We start from the raw sequence: 6,961 nt of genomic DNA on the forward strand, positions 1-6,961 counted from the left end.
ACAAAGGTAAAAAGGTCCAACCACTAGACATCAAGTCAAATTAATGGAACATCAACAATCTCAGCAAATTATCATCGAATTGGAAGAGACTAGAGTTCTAATCGAGATTCGAAATGATATCAACTGCATAACCGAAATGCCTTAAATTGAATATTACAATTCGCTTCTCCTTTGGTAGTAAAAAAGAGTTACAATGATTAAGATTGTATGAAGAGAGATGCGGATCATCCGCCTCTTCCTCCTCATCCTCTCATTTTCCCTCATCCTCATCATCCTATTTCTCTTCCTCCTCCTCCTCATCTCTCTCTCTCTCTTTCACTTTCATTCTCTGATATTTTTTTCCATAGACTTAATTTCTTGTTTACCGATTGCTCTTAACCAGTGATCGTGATTATGTTTAACTAACATTAAATTTCAATAGAATGACAATTTATTTTTACTTGATGATTTTTTCCCTCTTCTTCTTGTTGATCACTTGTTTCTGATTCATTAATACAGTTTGATTTTGTAACAATTGGTAATAAAAATTGTTTAACCATCAACAATCAACTAGCAATCATAAATTTATTATCATCATTAATACCCAGTGACAGAAAAAATAATGACAATCAATTTGATTCATTGATAAAACACAGTGGCAACTATTTTGATTGGTTATAATACTTTGCAAGAAGAAAAAAATCTAAATTGTAAACACTAACAATCAACTAACAATTCAATTGAACTTAAACAATCAAAGGTTAATGATAATCAATCAAAAATGATAACCAAGTTAGAGTAACTTATTATTGTTACTATTCAAGTAAAAACTCAATTAGCATTTAGAAAACATCAACAACAATTTAAATTGTTCGAAATACAAAATGATAATGATAATCAAACAATCAAATTGAATGTAAAAAGTTAAACATTAAGAAAGCAAAGTGCTGTTAATGTAATCGAAAAGGTGACCTTTGGGTGCTTTCGAAATGTTCTAAGAAAAAGTTCTAAGACGATTTTAACCATTAAATCGTCAATAACTTGTATTGATTATCAATTGAAAGTCAAGATAATAGTTAACAAACAATTTACTTCTTTTCTTAATTGTTTCCATTCATTGTAACCCTTTCATTCAACGACAACAAGAGCAAAAAATAACATTGAATTTTCAATTCATTCAGAGATTTCACTCCGAGGGACTTGGTGGGTGGTGGGTGGGTGTGGATTCAGTTGACCAGTGTCACTGTTTTCATATGGACACACACACAACATATATTACAATAGTGTCCAAGTAATATTACAAAAGTTACTGAATAAAAGTAAAAGAAGCAAGAAAAAAAAAGTTTCAATGTTAAATTGTTATCAATAGTTGATTGTTGATGTAGTTTTTATTATAATGTTGATTGTAATAAATGTCAAATGGACTTTGCTTTGAATCCATCAGACAAGTTAACCCGAGCGTTTCAACCGTCCAGGGGTCAATACTGACCAATACTTTATACTCGGTAAGAAAGATCCCCACTTTTGACCCTTTTGGGTCAAACGGACATAACGGTGACACCCATTTGTGAATTGATGATAATAATAGTAAATGACAATTTCTCCTTTTGACTTTTCAATATGATTACCAACATGACAACAATTTAATCTCAATAATAACAATCAATTTAAATTGTTTCCTTAAAATCTTACAAACTAATATCTCCTTTGGGTTTCTTCATTCATTTATCCATCTCTCTTTTCCTCCTCCCCCAATATTGGTCATCTTCAATTTCAATCCCCAATCCACTGACCATACTGGACATTACCTGTACTTTTCTGATATTATTAAATTGTAATAACAATTAAAGGTTATCAGGATTCAATTTAAGTGTAAAGATGAGTGTGAAAACAAACAGATTTAGATTTAAGTTTGAATGGTTTCATTTCAATTGAAAGTTACTCGTTTTTTTTTCTTGAGGTAAACAAATTTTGATACAATCAATAGATTGCAACCTTAAATAAATATAAACAATCAATAAATTGCTATGAATACTAATGTTAATCAAACAAATTGTTTTGATAGTTTCCTTCCCTCCTTAAGCCACTTCTGCACACCCTGTAAACAATTGACACGTTAACCTTTAGCTAAATATTTGATTACCGACAAATGTAAATTAAACATTAAAATCAAATCAAACTGATTACTATAAATTAGTTTTACCACCATAATCATAATCAATTTGAAAATAATCAACCATTGATAATGATGAAAAGTTATCAATGTCCATTTGTTTAAATTATATTCAAACTTATATAAGACTTTGAATAAACTTAACATGTTATCATTTGATTGTTGAGGATTGAAAAGGAAAAGGTAAACAATTTAATTGATTTTTTTTTTGATTGAATCAAATGTTATCAATGATAATTTGATTTCTAGATGAGAAATGAAGATAAATATAAATTGTAAAATTGTAAAATCACAAATACATTATTGTGATTATGGTTTTGAAATCAAACAATTGTGACAATAAGCGTAATCAATTGTTACGCTTGAATCGATAATCAAAATAAAGTTAATTGTTTTCAGGTTAAAGTTATATTAGTTTACTACGAGTAATTTGTATCAATGGAAAGTTAATCAATTTTAATGATTCCTACGGGATTAGTGAGAGAGAGAGAGAGAGGGATTCTGAGGTGGGATGAGCTGGATGATGATGAAGAAAAGGAAGATGAGAGGAGGAGGAAGAGAAAAATAGAAGAAGAAAAAATGATTTGGATTGATGATGTAATAAAAGGATGAATATAATATTGTTGTAGAATGACAAAGATGATGATAATGAGGATGAGGATGAACTGGAATGATGATAAAGAGACAATTGTTTGATAGAGAGAGAGGAAGATATGGTTTCTAGTTTTTTTCGGGACAAAAATATAAAGATTGAATATGTTACTCGATACAAGGGAAATTTTATCTTCTTTCCCTATCGTCATCATCATCATAATCATTGATTCCAAGGGGACACTCGGACATAAATATCATTTTTCTTGAAATCATATTGTTGTTGTTCAATATTTCATATCAAATGATATGTTACCCTAATCAAAAAAGTGATAAATAGATTAACTATCCGATAGATATTGTTAGTTAACATTTAATTCAATGAAACTTAATCTAATCCACAGATTAAAAGTGTTCATTTGTTGTTACCGTGATTGATTGTTGATTAAAATTACGCAAGTTAATATTTTCAATCAATTAATTGGTCTGATTTTTTAATCAAATGTTATTTAATCAATGATCTTTTTCATCTTTTCAATTTAAGATGATGACAAAAGGGGCTAGAGGGAGAGAGAGAGAGAGAGAGAGAGAGAGAGAGAGAGAGAGAGAGATGGCGATGATGATGGAGAAAGGAAAAGATTTTGAAAAGAAAGTAAAGAAAGAGAAAGAAAGAGAAAGAGAAAGAGATGAGGAAGATAAAGGAAAGAGTAGAAAAAGTAAAAAGATAAAGATCAAAGCTCATTTGTCTTCTTCTGTCTTCGTATCTTCTTCACCTCATCTCAACCTTTATCTTCATCTTTATCTTGTATCCATCATCCAGCATCCAACAGTCATCTCATCATCGAATCTACAACTTAGAACTTTTCTGATGGTGATAATGATAAAAACTAACGGACTTAAAAAGCCCCATGGATTCAATTGTTGATGTTAATAGTTTTATATTGTGTTCAGTTGACATTCACCTTGATCAGTATCTTAATACAATTCGAGTGATGAGCAATAATCATTTGACCTTTTTGCTTCGATAGTAAATATTATTGTTATTACTGTTCATTATCAGATTGTTGATACTAATCAAACAATTATCATATTGAATAAAATTTAGATCAGCGATTAGTTTTATCCTATTCATTGATCAACAGAGACAATCAGCTAAATTGAATACATAGATTTTGCAAGAAAACAAAATCATATGAATATGCATGTTAAACGACAATCAATTGAAATTGGTTAACAATATAAACTATCACAATCAATACGGGAATCTTCAAATGTCAATTATCAATCTTGATGATCAATCTAATTGTATTGACATTGGAAATAATAATATAATTTAACCTGAACAATCAATAGAAACAATTATTCATCTACTTTTCCTGAATTGTTTGAATTTTATTTCAATCAAACAAACAAAAAGTACAACTAAATTGTCACTACAATAAAGGTGACAATCAATTATCAGAGTCACAATTTAGTTTCTTTTTTATGTGTAAATGCAAATTGTGGTGAATTCATTTCTGTTTTTGGGTTGATTTAATCGTAAATAATTAAGGCTTGAATTAACTTGAATGGTGATGATGAGATGATGAGGATGACGATGACGATCATTGTAACAAATTAGTTATTCAAATTTAGGTCAAATTATTTTCTTAGAAAAAAAGTCGATTATTTTTTTCCTATTAGAACCTGATGATCATTTCCATTGAAAATCATTGGTTGAACAAAAATGCTCCTGGTTCAATGAGTCCATTGATTTGCACGTTAATACGTGCTGATGATTTGGATATTTCACTTTTAATCAGCACTTTTCTTGTATCATTTTGTTATTTATTGAGATCATAAGTCATACAGATTATTTCAAGTGCTAAGTAATGGGAACGATAACCTGGATAACCTTTTAAATTGATACTATTTCACAAGAATCCGGATCTGGGTCAACAAAAAGGTGAAATGTTATCATCAGAAAATGTCGAAATCAATATTTTTTTGATGATAATAGAAGAAAAAAAAAGATGATGATGATGATAAAAGATGATTAAGAAAGGGAAAAGGAAAGAAGGGAGAAATTTACATTTGAAAGAGAACCGAAGAAAAGAAAGAATGAAGAAGAAAGGATTTCTCTGGTTGATAAATACACGCACGTACTTTTCGTGACTTTGAATAAAGTACGTGCTAAATACGTGCCACACTTCGTTCATCGAATTTCCGATTTATTCTCTTCGAATTTCCTTAGAACTCATCTTCAGCTGACCTTCAACTACCACCTTTTTCCCCTCTAAATTGTTGCAATAGTTTCATCATTTGTCATTAATTGTCTCTCTCTCTCTCTCTCTCGACAATTAATCTCTAGATAATTAACTGTTGCAACTTGTTAATCATGTCTTTGAATACTAAATTGTTGTTTTTACCCGTTAAAAGTCAATTGTTACTCTAATTGTTTCTAAAATTTTCTACTCTCTGTGAGTTCCTTTCGAGTGGTTAGTCTAATTTAGTTAATAGTATTTTCTTTTTTTCTGTTCATCGACAATTAACCATAACCATTAAGCGTGTGTTTGTATTAACCACACACACACTTTTTCACAATTAAAGTTAACAAGCCTCTTCCTATCTGCGTATGGTCACAGTTTCATCTTAATCATCAACCTCTCATCTTTAATCACAATCAAACAAATGTCACACTCATTTAATTGTCAACCAGTGTTAAAAATAAGATAATTGCAATTTATCCGATTACAAGGTTCAATTTCATTGATAAAATGACAAATATTCAAACCCACTTACTGACACACTTTATTGATTAAATACTAATCATTAACTTGATTGTAAATTATCAATATCAAAATAAATCAAATACGATTAAGTTGTTATAATAAGTCAATTGGTTAGATCACAATTAAACATTAAATTTTCCACTTGTTTCCATGGTCAATTTGATTGTTCATTGAAATCATCAACATGGACATGGGAACAATCAACAGATTCTGCTTGATTAATCTGATCACCACAATCAATCATGTGTTGATTTCCCTTCCTGATCCTGATCATCATCATCATCATAATCATCAGGAAGTATTAATATTTAAATTAATTTAGTTGATCCTGTTGATTTCATTGTCAATTTGGATTAACAATTTACAATCAAACTAAATGTAAATCTGATGATTAACAAAAATGATCCCAATGATGATCAGTAATTTAAACAATAAAGTGTAACAATATTATTGATAATGAAGGAGAAGCAAAAAAAACTGTCAACTCTATGGTAAAAAAAGATGATACTTTTATTTCATCCATTTCCTTTTCCTTTTGTCAATTGTAATGATAACAATAGGATGAGACTTACATAAACATTTCATCCTCATCCTAATCTTCATCCTTATTTCCGATGCTTACTAAGCTTTATCTCTGTCATCATCCTTCATCATCATCATCATCCCAGTTTGATTTAGATTGTCCTATAACTTGATATTTCCAATGTCCCAAAAAGATAACAATCAAATCAAAATATAAATGAGCTAACAATCAATTCAATCAAATCTGTAACATACAATCAATTCCCATTGAGATTTTACCTTGTTGTTGTTTGGTTAGTAATTGTAATCGATTAAAATTAATTGTAATAAACTCTTTGATTACTTTATGATTATCTTAAAGTTGAAAATATTATTATTATTTAGCAATTTCAATCATTGATAATATGTAACAATTTAATTTTAATGGCAATTTTTGTTAATATTAATGGCTATTGGTAACAATGGATAATAATATTGACTAATAATATGCAAATTGGTTTCTAGAAGCCAAACAAATCAACAAATTGTTACAGTTAAACGATTCTAACAATACGATATCTGGGATAAGATTTATTACATTGGAAGATGTAACAAGTCTCATTAAGAGAAAGAAGCGAAAAATGATTTCGATTCGAAGGTCCTATTGCTGCGAAAATGGTTATTTACAATTCGAGGCGATTTTTCATTTCACTTGAGTTACCTTAAAAAAGAGAGAACGAGAGAGAGAGAACGAGAGAGAGAGAGAGAGAGAGAGAGAGAAATTTACTCGTGTTTAGGATAAGATGAGGATGAGAAGGAAGACAAAATATGATCGACAATAATAAGAGTACTGAAAGAAAGTTAAAGAGCCGAATGAGGCGAAAATAAGATGACAAAAAAGAGAAAGAAATGGAAACGGAAGAAGATGGAGAATATGGAGAAGACA

Source organism: Panonychus citri, unplaced genomic scaffold, assembly GCF_014898815.1.
Source record: "Panonychus citri isolate SS breed McGregor unplaced genomic scaffold, ASM1489881v1 Contig00072, whole genome shotgun sequence".
Taxonomy (NCBI): Eukaryota; Metazoa; Arthropoda; class Arachnida; order Trombidiformes; family Tetranychidae; genus Panonychus; species Panonychus citri.